At 41.0% G+C, this 15,233-nt stretch overlaps 1 long non-coding RNA gene across 1 annotated transcript; it reads right to left on the minus strand.

Moving 5' to 3' along the window:
- Positions 1-483: 483 nt before the first annotated feature.
- On the minus strand, positions 484-10,174 carry LOC130355436 (uncharacterized). The gene is made up of 3 exons (XR_008888519.1): positions 9,759-10,174; positions 3,111-3,185; positions 484-542 (listed from the first exon to the last, which is right to left on the minus strand). It is a non-coding gene; the product is annotated as an uncharacterized LOC130355436 (long non-coding RNA).
- Between the last annotated feature and the right edge of the window lie 5,059 nt (positions 10,175-15,233).

Genomic DNA, 15,233 nt, shown 5'->3' on the forward strand with positions numbered 1-15,233 from the left:
CTGATAGATAGATAGATAGATAGATAGATAGTAGATAGATGGATGTGTGTTTGAGAGAGAGATGAAAGGGAGTGTGTCCTACAGCACTTTTATGCTTTAAAAAGGCCTTTTAAACAAAACAATCATCAAGCAAATGAGCGTTCATAAGAACAATAATAGACCCATCTAAAAGAACCCTTGAATGAACAGTGAACGAAAAACTCTGGTTAGTTGGCTGATCATATCATATCTGCAGGCCTACACATTTTTGTTAGTCTGCCACACATCACCCCTTGTAAATGGGGGATTTGTTGGTGACAGTAAAGGGGCCACACAAATAATCATTCATGCAGCCCCACTTGCAAAATGATTGAGAGTTGGTAGCAGAAGGGTAAAATCAGATGTGTAGCACATACATGTATGTAAAGGAGTACATATGTGCTGTCTTTCTGGAAAATTGACATACCTGCAGAGTTCTTTTTCTCCATCGATCACTGTACTGTTCTTCTCTCCCATGGATCTGATCTCTATCTGGTTTTCTCTCTGTACTGTGACACTTGATACTATGCAACAGAGCACACACCTCTTAAAATTGTTTATTTTCAGAAATGCTTAAAGGGGTATTCCAGCTTTATGCATCTTATCCACTATCCAAAGATGTATTATCGCAGGGGTCCCACTGCTGGGGACTCCCGAGATTTCGGTGCAGCCCCTGGCATGCTGTGCCAAACACTGCCTCCGAGACGGGTATGTAACATTACGGCCTCGCCCTCCTAGTGACGTCACGCCAAGCCTCCATTCATGTCTAAGGGAGGGGGCGTGATGTTGCCTCCCATAGACATGAATGGAGGGGGCATGACGTGACGCCACTAGGGGGCATGGCCGTGACGTCACGTCCCCGTCTCGGAGGTAACGCCCGGCACAGAATGCAGGGGGCTGCACCGAGATCACGGGGGTCCCAAGGGATGGGACCCCTGCAATCATACATTTTATCCACTATCCTTTGGATAGGAGATAAGATGTATAAAGCCGGAATACCCCTTTATTTCACATAATGCATCAGACCTATTTATCTTTATGGTAAAACCCTTTTTAAATAGACCAACGTTCGTTTCAGGCAAGCATCTGTCCATTTTGAAGGGCCCTAAGCTTTGCCTTGCGTGTCAACCATGTCTTTGATGCAGACCCAAGTCCATTAAAATATGTGAAGTATATGCATAGATGCCTATGCTATTCTAATTTCATTTCACTAAAAGGGTGCATTCACACTACGGAATTACTGTGGAATTCCATGGGCTGAATTCCATAAATTTAATTCCGCTGTGTGAACTTAACATTAGTGTGAATGGGTCTCTGCGAGATCCGTTCACACAGCAGGATTTCAGCGGCGGACAATTTTGCCGCTGAAATTGTTCCGCACAAAGAAAGAACATGTCCATTCTTTGCACGGATTTCACAAGTACTGCACAGCCGTCAATGTTGACAGCCCAGTGCCCCACGGCACTAGTGCCGAAATATTTCCGGTGGCGGTCGCCAGATGGAATCTCCGCTCGTAGAATTCCACAAGCAGAGATTCCACAATGTGAACGCACCCTAATGCTTTGAAACACATAGCATCCTTATTTCTTCTAACACACCTAGTATTGCAATAAAAGAGTTTTGTTGTATTTTTATCTTATTTAATTTATACATTACCTACAGTATATATGGGGCCAACTTATAAGGCACTAATTCTGCACACTCCCACTGATTTACGTGATGTTATAAATTCACATTTTACCGGTAAGCTAAGTCAGACAACAGGTTCAACTTTTGGGTTATTGTAAGAATAAATTGCTCGATAAGTTTCTGACTCTATCATAAGAATGAAACATTTCTACTTTTTATGTCTTCTTAAATAGTGTCATGATACATCTATAGTGGAATGATCATATGACTGTTTTAGAAGAATGCCCTCAATGCCTTTACGACACTGAGACTGCAAATATTGGGCATGAAAAATATCTACTTAGATAAAGTCATAATTTATATACACTTCCTTACAAGTATAAAAAAGAGACGATACTCTACCTACTGCATCCAAGTAAAAGTGTATGAACATTGTGTTGAGACCTTTATGGGTCAGTGTACTTGCTGCTTCTGTGGTACTTTATAACCTCTGTACATTTTACTTCTGACCTGCTTGTTTTGATTTGAAACCATACAAGAGTCAATGAGCAATGCTGGGAAATCTTCTGATTGACTTAGACATATATTGTTATTGCATTTGTTACAATCTGTCATTGTTTTATACAGTCGGAAGAACCAAAATAATATCTCAGTAATACAGCATCCTGTGGAACATGGTGTTATTTTGTTTGTCAAATTAAGTCCAATAACAAATAAAACTTTTGGAGCTAAATAAAAATCTGGATGCTTTGTATTAGGCATCCCATTTGTTGCCCTATAGGCTTCAAATTTTGTAAATGATTTTAAAAGAAATCTGTCATCAGGTTTATTCAGCCCTATCTTTGGGCAAATAATAAGGCTGGGTTCACATATGTCCGGCATCCGGCATAGGTGAACTCAGCCTAAATCTCGACGCAACTGATGCAACAACTGATGACAACTTGTCATCAGTTGTATGGCATGCGGCGTCCATTGTTTTTGGGCAACGGACAGGGGAACGCAGCAAGCTGCGTTCCCCTGTTTGGTGCCCTCCGGCATGTCAAACCTTCCGGCGTCAAAATTGAGACACTGGATGATTGTGAACTGTCCCATTCAAATGAACAGGATCAGTTCTAGCATCAGTTTCCCTCCGGTGCACGCTGATATATGTGAACCCAGCCTAATAGTGCCTTCTTTTGCACCCCATACAGTTTTAATGCCCACACAGTAAAAAAGACCAAATTTGTGGCCACTGCACCAGACCTTAGCGCACCCCAAAAAACACAATGGCTCTTGTGCAATTTAAAATGAATAATGCCCCCTTAAAAATGATGAAGTTCATTAGCTTTATTATTATGGGCCTTAAAGGGAGCTGTTACACCGGTTTGGTTCCAAAAATGTAATAACAACACCCTTTGTGGCCCCACATAATAACAATGATTACCATTGTGTACTTTTTTTCCCCAGAAATTAATACTTCTCACCTTACCAGTGGAGTGGCTATGCCACGACCTGCACTGAGATGTTGACATCCTGTGCATTTTCCAATAGGTCTGTGACTAAAAGAGAGAGAGAATGTCAGGCCAAGAGGGCTATGGTTTCCTACTTTTTCATAAGTTTAACAGTATCTGTGTTTGAGAATGCATATTCAGTTGAAACTAACACTCTTCTGGGGATCCAGGGTACTGGGCCAAAAGTCCAGTGGTCCAGATCCCAATGGGTCAACACTCTCTATAGCCTTTGTAACTAGTAAACAGAGTTCTGTTCCTTCTACACTGAGCAATACCAAAGAGTGACAAATATTCATGCTGTGTAGCACCAAATAATTATTAGAATTGGCTTTGGTAGTGAATTAATTTAAAGGAAAACACTGGGTTATAGTCGGGTGAACAGGAGACTGATGTGGGGTCCCTGACTCATATACGTACCTGCAGTCCAGCTCCCTGTCCCTCTGAAGATCCTCTTCTGTGACTTACTCAGTAGGCACAGTTGCTCACGTGACCAGCACCCGTGAACATTAAAATCCATCTGGCAGGCCTGCCTCCAGCGTGCAATTCAGTGAAGACAGGAGAGGATCTTCAAAGGGACCTGCGCCGGATTGCAGGTACATATGAGTCAGGGGCCCCGCAGCGGTCTCCCATTTTCCCACACTCTAACCCGGTGTATTGGTTTTAGTATGTGAATGGGTGACCGTTTTCCTTTCAGAAAACTTCCTTGGGGGCTAGGGCAGAGAAAGAATTAATGTCTGCAACCCTGGAGGTCTAGGGCAGTGAAGAAGATAATTTGAGTATCCCTGGTGGTCTAGGGCAGAAAAAAAGTTACTGCTGCATAACTGATGTCCATTGGGCTACTCTCTCTACCCCTTTGGTGCATACATATGGTGCTATTATATGGGCAGATGCACACTCTAACAAGCACTCATCTTGTAGATTGGTCTCCGCTTAGCGAACTTATTCTAAGACAAATACCGAGCAGGACTACACTAATGATCGCTGTATAGTTTCTGCAGAAGAATGTGCAGCCAACAAGCAATGTTTTTTTTCAGAGCTCAAATCGATACAATCAGCCCACAATGTAGCCTGTACACCCAATACTTATCCCCTGTCATAGGGCCCATGTATGTCAAAGCAAATTCCATAGGAAGAGAGTTAATTTACCAGTATGCAGCCTCATGTCAAATTTTTATGAATTGTAATGAAAATCGAAACATGAAAAATTCTTAAAGACCTAAAATAATACTTTCAATTACTTTGAAAAAACATAGGGGGAGATTTATGATTGTGTTTAGAGCATTTTTTTTTTTGCCTTATAAATGTCGCATTAAATGTCTCAAATGTGCCAAAGCACATGCGACTTTTCTCCCAAAAAAGTCAATAAGCAAAAATCTACGATCAGTTCTACTGAATTTAATTACATTTTTCAACTTGCAGTGGCAACTTATTTATCAAGTGCGAATGTTGCACTAAAGTGAAAAAAACGGACAAAATCTGCACTAGCCCAGACCTGGCTTACAAAACTGTGTGCGCCATTTTAAAAATGCATTTCTCAACCAATGTCGCAACAGGATAAAAAGTCACAGGGGAGATATCAAAGTGGTGTTTTGAAGGGATTTATTTTTTACTTGCAAATGTATCAACTCTTATGCAATATTATGATAAATATGTCACATGTAAGCAAAACCAAAGAAATAAAAGCTTTAAAACACACTTTCTAAAGTCAACAATGATAAATCCCCCCCACCCCGCCCCCCAGTACACTTTATAAAATTATCTGTAATATGTACAAAGAAATAAATATTAGACTATTACAAGAATATAAAAAAAATAATAATAGAATTTCATTGAAATATGTCATTAAAGTGAGTACTTGGTACAAAATAGCAAAATACCAACATACATAACAGCAAAAATAGCATAAATCATTGTTATACAACCATAGCAACAATGTACATTGATTAAAAATTCAGCATCACCAGCATGTCCATTATTGGCCTCCACGTTCCTGCCAAACACCTGGTGCTAATGCTTCACATGGGAGAGCATCAACTATTTTATTCATTATAAATGCAAAATGTGCACATCCTATATATTGTGTAAGGGCCACAGTGAATGGGTATATTATCATTGAGGGAACCTTTGTGAGTAAATAACTCATGTCAAATTCATCACCAGAGCAATAATGCTGAAATACTCCTGAAACCTAACAGAAAATAATATTAATAATTTCTCTTTTTTCTTGTAGGTAAATGATGATACAGAGTTGATTGAAATTCCTTCATAAAGATACTGAAATTATCCAGGAAACAGTGGATTTCTATGTATGAAAAGTTTACTATGAAATGAATGTAAGATAAATGTTTAGACCCCTGAAGATTATGGTGGTATCTTGATTGTTACTTTTTTATTATTTGTTATTTTTTATTATTTGCATCCTTCCTTATCAGGAAATATCCGTTTGAGTATAGAAAAACCACACATAAAAAAAGCCTGGAAAAAAAATGCAAATTAGCATGGTTTTTATAGGTGGTTTTTAAAAGTCCAGACATTTTTTTTTTAGGTTCCTAATGACTTTAATGTGGAACTGCTCTGAAAAAGTGACGTCACTTCTTTTTTATAGCTTTGATGATCAGAGCCATTTTTATGTTGTTTTAAGCATTCCTCGTTGAAGTTAAAGGGGTACTCCAGTGGAATACAAACCAACTGGTGCCAAAAAGTTAAACAGATTTGTGAATGACTTCTATTTAACCCCTTAAGGACTCAGGGTTTTTCCGTTTTTGCACTTTCGTTTTTTCCTCCTTACCTTTTAAAAATCATAACCCTTTCAATTTTCCACCTAAAAATCCATATTATGGCTTATTTTTTGCGTCGCCAATTCTACTTTGCAGTGACATTAGTCATTTTACCCAAAAATGCACAGCGAAACGGAAAAAAAAATCATTGTGCGACAAAATCGAAAAAAAAACGCCATTTTGTAACTTTTGGGGGCTTTCGTTTCTACGCAGTGCATATTTCGGTAAAAATTACACCTTATCATTATTCTGTAGGTCCATACGGTTAAAATGATACCCTACTTATATAGGTTTGATTTTGTCGCACTTCTGGAAAAAATCATAACTACATGCAGGAAAATGTATACGTTTAAAAATGTCATCTTCTGACCCCTATAACTTTTTTATTTTTCCACGTATGGGGTGGTATGAGGACTCATTTTTTGCGCCGTGATCTGAAGTTTTTATTGGTATGATTTTTGTTTTGATCGGACTTTTTGATCACTTTTTATTCATTTTTTAATGATATAAAAAGTGACCAAAATACGCTTTTTTGGACTTTGGAATTTTTTTGCGCGTACGCCATTGACCGTACGGCTTAATTAATGATATATTTTTATAGTTCGGACATTTACGCACGCGGGGATACCACAGATGTTTATTTTTTATTTTTTTTACACTGTTTTATTTTTTTTATGGGAAAAGGGGGGTGATTCAAACTTTTATTAGGGAAGGGGTTAAATGACCTTTATTAACACTTTTTTTTTACATTTTTTTTGCAGTGTTATAGGTCCCATAGGGACCTATAACACTGCACACACTGATCTCTAATGCTGATCACTGGCGTGCATTAACACGCCTGTGATCAGCATTATCGGCGCTTGACTGCTCCTGCCTGGATCTCAGGCACGGAGCAGTTATTCGTCGATCGGACACCGGGGAGGCAGGTAAGAGCCCTCCCGGTGTCCGATCAGCTGTTCGGGACGCCGCGATTTCACCGCGGCGGTCCCGAACAGCCCGACTGAGCAGCCGGGTCACTTTCACTTTCACTTTAGAAGCGGCGGTCAGCTTTGACCGCCGCTTCTAAAGGGTTAATACCGCACATCGCCGCGATCGGCGATGTGTGGTATTAGCCGCGGGTCCCGGCCGTTGATTAGCGCCGGGACCGACACGATATGATGCGGGATCGCGGCGCGATCCCGCTTCATATCGCGGGAGCCGGCGCAGGACGTAAATATACGTCCTGCGTCGTTAAGGGGTTAAAAATCTTAATCCTTCCAGTACTTATCAGCTGCTGTATGCTACATAGGAAGTTGTGTTGTTTTTTTTCTGTCTGACCACACTGCTCTCTGCTGACGCCTCTGTCCGTGTCAGGAACCATCCAGAGTAGAAACAAATCCCCATAGCAAACCTATCCATATCTGGACAGTTCCTGACATGGACAGAGGTGTCAGCAGAGAGAACTGTGGTCAGAATGAAAAGAAATACCGTATATACTCGATTATAAGCCGAGTTTTTCAGCAGGATTTTTTCGTGCTGAAAACGCCCCCCTCGGCTTATACCCGAGTGAACTCTCTGCCTGTCAATCCCTTCTCAGTGGTCTTCAATCTGCGGACCTGCAGATGTTGCAAAACTACAACTCCTAGCATGCCCGGACAGCCATCGGCTGTTCGGGCATGCTGGGAGTTGTAGTTTTGCAACATCTGGAGGTCCGCAGGTTGAAGACCACTGATGAAGGGATTGACAGGCGGTTATGATGAAGGGGGGATGATGACGAGGGGGATGATGACGGGGGTGTTAATGACGGGGGTCTGGATGATGACAGGGGGAGATGATGACATGGGGGGATGATGACATGGGTGGATGATGTATTTCCCATCCTAGGCTTATAGTCGAGTCAATAACTTTTCCTGGGTTTTTGGGGTGAAATTAAGGGCCTCGGCTTATATTCGGGTCGGCTTATACTCGAGTATATACAGTATATCACTTCCTCTGTAGTATACAGCAACTGATAAGTACTGGAAGGATTAAAATGTTTAAATAGAAGTAATTCATAAATCTGTTTAACTTTCTGCCACTCTGCCACCAGTTGATTAGAAGACAATTTTTTCCCACCGGAGTACCCCTTTTATGAGAGCTGGAAACCATGAATGTTTAAGAAATTTTGGATTTGGATTGTTTTTGACTGTTTTAGGGGGGGATTTGCCTGTGTGAACGTACCCTTTGACCGGCTCCATACTTTTTATTGGTTTGGTTGAGTTAATGGAATGACCCAATTTAGTAAAACAAGATAACATTCTATTATTACTGGAAAAACCATACCAGTCACCCAAATTAATCCCTCCAGACCCTAGACCATATCCCTAAACTAATTTACACCAAAAATCAGACCCATAAAATTGAAATCCCAGACCAGTAAAAATAATTCAAGCCCCTAGACTAAACTTATCATGACCTCAGACCAAATCCTAATATTAATCGAGACACAAGACAGACCCTTAAAGGGGTACTTCACCCCTAGACATCTTATCCCCTATCCAAAGGATAGGGGATAAGATGTCTGATCGCGGGGGTCCCACCGCTGGGGACCCCCGCAATATTGCATGCAGCACCCACCTGTTTCTTGTCCGGAAGCGCTGACGTCACACGGGGGCGGAGTTGTGACGTCACAGACTTCCGTTCCCGTGGTCGCGACCCAGACCCTCCAGCGCTTCCGGACAAGAAACAGGTGGGTGCTGCATGCAATATTGCGGAGGTCCCCAGTGGCGGGACCCCAAGCGATCAGACATCTTATCCCCTATCCTTTGGATAGGGGATAAGATGTCTAGGGGTGGAGTACCCCTTTAAATTAATACAGACCACCTGTTACTCACCTCACCCAGTTGGATCAGCTCCCATTGAGTGGACACATCTGAATCCTCTCTAGCTGCTCCTACTCCTGTGATGTCTTCTATATTTTTCTTCTCCCTTGCTGGATCAGGCCATTGCCTGTTTCTGACTATGCTATTGCATCCTCAATACTACTGCCACCAACCAGTGACTATTACAAGGCTTAAAGTGTTAGTGTCATTTGTTAACCTTTGACCTGTCATCCAGACAGTGCTCTTCATTCCTTGGCCATCAATCAAATCCTATTCTTTCAGTCCATTAGTCTTTGAAGAGAAAAGTTGGATCTGGTGGCCAGCTGGGGAATGAAGAGCACTGCCACACACTTTAGCCAGCTATTACTAACAATTCCAGCGGGGACTGAGACCCAGTGCGATCTAAACTAGTGACATATCTAGATGACAAGTCAAAAGTTTTTACAAATGACATAATCTAGTCTTAAAAAGAACAGTTGTAAGTAAAATAATCCACAACTGTGGGAAGAACTATAACCTCAAATAGCCCCTTAAAATGAATCAGACAATAAAACTGCTTTTTAAGGAGATGCTCCAAGCTCCAGAAGTTATTTCCTATCTCCTATAAGGGATTTAAAAAAAACTGATACGTGGGCCCCGCCTCCAAAACTCACTGCACATATAGGGCTGCCGGTGGAAAGCCCTGTGTGTATAGTGAGCGAGGGATACGCAGCGTATTTCCCGCTGCTGCCATAAATTTTGCGCTGCGTATACGCCCTCTGGGAACGCACCCTAAGACACTAATCCATGGCTATTTCCTTTAGTTTTTGTTTGTCTTTTGTTTTTTTGTTTTTCTGTTTTTGTTTAACTCTTCTTTCTTAGGGCACAGCTTATCTGTATTGTAGTGTAAGCTGCATAAGAGGTCTGAGGTCATATGAAGCACTCCCTCACCCTGTCAGTGGCTTAGACTGCTATTCTATCCCTTCCTTATGCTTTATTGCCCATTTACACAGGCAGATCCTCACCTGTAAACAAGTGCCAATTTAGTTGGCGTTGATCAGTTGCAGGCTGGGACACATGAACGATCACGGGATTGCTCATTCTGTTCTTCAATTTAACATTGTCAGACACACATCACCCATTTAAACAGGGCGATGTGAGAGCAAAAAAATGATGACCAATGTTGCAACTGTGGAAAACAAAGTAATATTTTTGTAAGACTGCAATATGTGTAGGTTTAAGCCCACACCAACATATTTTGTCATGTTTGTCACATGTTGTGCTTTTTTTTCAACTTTTTAAAGTTGCCGGCACAAAAGATCTGATCAGCCAACCAATAATTTTTTGGCTGATTGCTGTCCCTTTTTCACAAGCCAGTTATTGGGAACGAATGTTTCTATGAACGCTCCTTTGGCCAATAATAGTCCCATGTAAAGGGGCCTTAAAGGGGTAGTCCACTGGTGAAAAACTTATCCCCTATCCTATGGATAGGGGATAAGTTTGAGATCGCGGGGGGGTCCGACCGCTGGGGCCCCCTGCGATCTCCTGTACGGGGCCCCGGCTCTCCCCCGAGATAGCGGGTGTCGACCCCCGCACGAGGCGGCGGCCGACACGCCCCCTCAATACATCTCTATGGCAGAGCCGGAGATTGCCGAAGGCAGCGCTTCGGCTCTGCCATAGAGTTGTATTGAGGGGGCGTGTCGGCCGCCGCCTCGTGCGGAGGTCGACACGCCCCCTTCCCGCGGGCTGTCGGGGCTCCGTACAGGAGATCGCAGGGGGCCCCAGCGGTCGGACCCCCCGCGATCTGCAACTTATCCCCTATCCTTAGGATAGGGGATAAGTTGCTCACCACTGAATCACCACTGGACTACTCCTTTAAGGGTATGTTCACATGATGGAAATTTGACAGCAGCATATCAATGGGAATCTTCTGCGCTGTGCACATGGCGGAATTTCCGCAGCAGATGTTTCTGATTCCAGATTCCGAAGAAAGCAGTCCAAGCACCGGCATGTTCTGCTGATGCTCCACTGTTGGGGGAATCGGGGAGTGATAATTAAATAAAAATGCAGAGTATTGTTAAAGGGGTACTCCGCCCATAGACATAGACGATCCAAAGGATAAGGGGTAAGATGTCTGATCACAGTGGTCCCGCCGCTGGGACCACTGCAATCTTGGCTGCGGAACCCCAGACTTCCCCAAACTTCCCTTCGTGCCGGATGACTGGCGATGCCAGGCCGAAGCTCTAAATGTCACGGTCATGCCCCACTCATGACATCAGGGCCATGCCCTCTCAATGCAAGTCTATGGGAGGGGGCGTGACAGCTGTCACGACCCCTCCCATAAACCTGCATTGAGGGGGCGTGGCCATGACATCACAAGCAGGGAGTGATCCTGACGTCACGAGCCTCCGGAGCTGCACCCAATGCTCTAAATGAATGCCGGCTGCAGCAGGAGGATTCTCGTGCTCAGACATCTTATCCACTATCCTTTGAATAGAGGATAAGATGTCTAGGGGCAGAGTACTCCTTTAAGGTTGTGTTCACATGTTGCGGATAATTAGTGGTACCCCAACTTTTTACTGCATGCATTTTTGCCGCGTTTTACCATAAATGACTGAAATTGTGGTTATAATGATACTTTTTTTTTGTGATTTGCATAACCATGGTAAATGTGTCATTTTTAGGCTATGTTCACACAACAGAATTTCTATAATCCACTTAAATTCCTCTTGTTGCAGAGTTTTTGCAGTTTTGTGTTTTTGCAGTTTTACGTGCGCTCAAAACACAGAATTATAAAATTTAAAAATTTGTAAATTAAAGTCCAATTGACTTCAAGTAGTAATCCACAGCGGAGATTCTGCTGTGTGAATAGGAAAGCAGAATCTCCATTCAACACAATAAGCAGTACATTTTGCAGAATTAATTCACAGCAAAAACACATGCGGTATTAGCCACAAAGAGTGAACACAGCCTAAGTATTCTCATTCTTTTAAAATGCTTGCCAGATTTAGTACATTCTTAAATTTAGAATAATTCATTTTATACAAAAAAGACATGTCAAATGCAATAGCATTAATAAAGTAACATTGTATTTTTATCAGCAGATTGTGTTCATATGATCATTATCGCTGTGCAGAAAACATATTTCTATAAGACACAGTTGATTTGATAATGTTGTTATTTCCTTCTTATTTGACATGAATGCTCATCTGTCATGTAAAAGTGTCAGAAAAATGGCAGTAAATATGGCAATCTGTATATTTTCATACACTGTATAGTTCATTGTGGCAACTATGGGGGAAAAAAGTTAGATTTTAGTAAAATACTGCAATATGGGTAGGGTTGAGCCCACACTAACATGTTTTGCTGTTTGCTACATTTAGTTTTTTTCTATTTTTTCAAACTAATTAATCAACTTAATAAACAAAATGATAAAATGAGCGAAACAGTGGACTTTTATGTGCATTTTCTTGGGTATTAAAAAGACCCAAAGATAACATTTCTAATAAATATTTCTAAACATTTCTAATAGTTATTCGTTTTATAATGAACCGTTATACCTTTCTAATAAAACATTTTCAACAATTCTTTATGGTCTTCAAATTTACTTTTTACCAGTTATTTCCATTATGACACAACAATTTGTTTTTTTTTCCTCCCCACATTTTAGAATCACATCTATTTTTTTCCTGAGCATACCTATATGTAGTATTTTTTTTTGTAGGGCAAGTACAATTTTGGGGCACATGATAACATATTAAACAAACTGTATAATTTTTTTTATGTAGGTATGTGGAAATAAAGCAGCAATGCTACAATTCTCTTGTACGTGTTTATCATTTTCCCTGTGTAGTAGAAATGACACCAAATGAATTGTTGTTTACACATTTTGCACAATAGAGCCGAAAAAACATTAGCACTGCAACTTTTTTTTATATGATCAGAGTATGTGAGGGCTTGTTTTTTGTGGGATGGGTATTGATCACTTCATTTTTTTTGGAGCAGCATGAACAAAAAAAATTTTTTTCATTTATTTATTTTTATTCTCATTACCATGTAAGGTCTAAAGTTTCATTTTTTTTTCCAGTAAGAAGAGACTTTTGTATTTTTGGTTTTAGTTTCATTAGATTTTTCTGTATTTTTCCCAAAAAATTTTTAAACCTTAATAACTTTTCCTTGAGTGTTCAAACCTCTGATTGCTCTTATAATACACTTCAATACTTTGGTGCAATATTTCTGTATTGCAGTATATTATGCCTGACAGTGTTACTCTGACAGGCATTCTATTAGGTTCTCCCAAAAAGTATATGGCAAACCTGGGGGCCTTCATTAGGCCAATAGCTGCAATGACATTCCGTCCACATCCTATAGTTACAGTGTGGTGTGGCTGAACGGGTGATAGAAGAAGCCATTTATCTCTTCAAACTGCTTAGATGCCTCAGTCACCACTGACTAGGAATATAAGCAGTTGCACTACCAAATGACACAACCTACTAATGGCACAGTCTCAGCAGCTTCATCACCACTGCACCATACACTCAGTAGGTTGCAGGAAAAACTCCAGAAGAGCACAGTGTATATACAACAGGGGGGGGGGTTGAGGGGGTTATTTAATATAAACTTTCATTGTTTACTTCCAAAATGCTAGTTATATGATGGGTACACAGATGCTTTGCTTGTTAGGCTCCCTTTAAATATATCAGTTGTCTGGCAGTTCTTTCCTCCGGCATGCACCGGAGGGAAACAGATGGTGGAACTGATCCCATTCATTTGAATGGGACAGTTCACAATCATCTGGCGCCTTAATTTGGATGCCGGATTGTTGGACACATTGGACCATCACCAACAATGGAACGCATCTTGCTGCATTACCTTGTCCGGCATTCAGCAATAATGAACGCCGGATGCTAAACAACTGAGGACAACTGATGCACGTTGTCATAAGTTGAAGCATCAGTAGGCTGGGTCCACATATGTCCGGCATTACAGTTACAATGCAGTTATCAGAGCTCTATTTTGTAACAAGCTGCACACATCACAAAACTATCACAGATTGTCTTTTCCCTGAAGAACACTGAACATTCGTAGGAAATGACTGCAAGCAACAACAACAAAAATGGATACATGTGTTTATTGTTATAGCAGTATGCTTAAATAAGGAATTTAAAGATAAACTATATAAGTCTATTGGGGGCAGAGCTGTGGTGTCATTGTTCAAAACCTTAACTACATAACAAAAAAAAAAGTCTAGAGAAAGTTGTGTAGGCATGACAGCAAAAAAAAAAAAAAACACAAATGCAAAGACATAAAATATAATTGAAGTCATCATAAGTGGATGGATAGAGAGATAGACAGATAGATAGATACATAGATAGAGAGAGAAAGACAGAAAGAGAAAGCTAGACAGAGGAAATAGATTGACCCCTTTTGGAAAACAACTATATAAGGACACTGCCTCAAAAAGGTTCCTTCTGCCAGCCTCAAAATGCATTACTGGCTCAATGACAAAACTACAAGAATCAATAGACGATCAATACTTCTTTTTCTAGCATCACATGAAGCATGATTCTATACAAAGGCACAATTCATTGCAGCACTGATACATGTAAATAGGGCTTGTCTTGTTACCCTATCTCTCTTATCTCTTAAGTCAGCGTTTCCCAACCAGGGTGCCTCCGGCTGTTGCAAAACTACAACTCCCAGCAGGCCCAGAAAGCCTTCGGCTGTCTGGGCCTGCTGGGAGTTGTAGTTTTGCAAAACTACTAGTAGAGATTTTCAGTGTCTACCAACACAGTCATGCAGACACCCAATTAAATTAGTATTGTAGGGAAAAGGGAAGTGTATTAAAACTTAACTTTTAATGGTTATGCAGTTAAGAAACATAAAGATAGTGCAAAGTTACTATTGGTTGACAAGGGATACTGGTGCTGATCTCAATGCCAAATACCTCATGCCAATGCCTCATGTGCGCCGGCAGCCGCCAGTATTGTACGGCTCCCCGCCACTGCGGGCGCACATGGAGACATAGGACACCGAGCATGAACCTCCGGATGTATTCCTGAATATTTTCTTTACAGGACTCCAACTGAGTTATAACACTGTCACTGGGATTGCAACTGTATCTGCGATCTCACAATTGATACTGCTCTTTTCATGATATTCATATGGGAAATTATGCGGTCGTTTGTACCAGTGCACACAACTGTAAACGGCCCCTGATGAGGTCACCATTGTTAGTTGAAACACGTTGGGCAGGGCATAGTACAATTAACGCCTAACTGACAGATGTTATGACAGCTACAAGTTGATTGGGGTCATTTTTAGGTGTATGACAGACAGTTTAATCTATTTTCTTAACTGTGAGTATATCCTGCGTTAATTTGGCATTGAGATCAGCACCAGTATCCCTTGTCAACCAATAGTAACTTTGCACTATCTATATGTTTCTTAACTGCATAACCATTAAAAGTTAAGTTTTAATACACTTCCCTTTTCCCTAC

The sequence above is a fragment of the Hyla sarda genome, chromosome 2, assembly GCF_029499605.1.
Source record: "Hyla sarda isolate aHylSar1 chromosome 2, aHylSar1.hap1, whole genome shotgun sequence".
In the NCBI taxonomy this organism is placed as follows: domain Eukaryota; kingdom Metazoa; phylum Chordata; class Amphibia; order Anura; family Hylidae; genus Hyla; species Hyla sarda.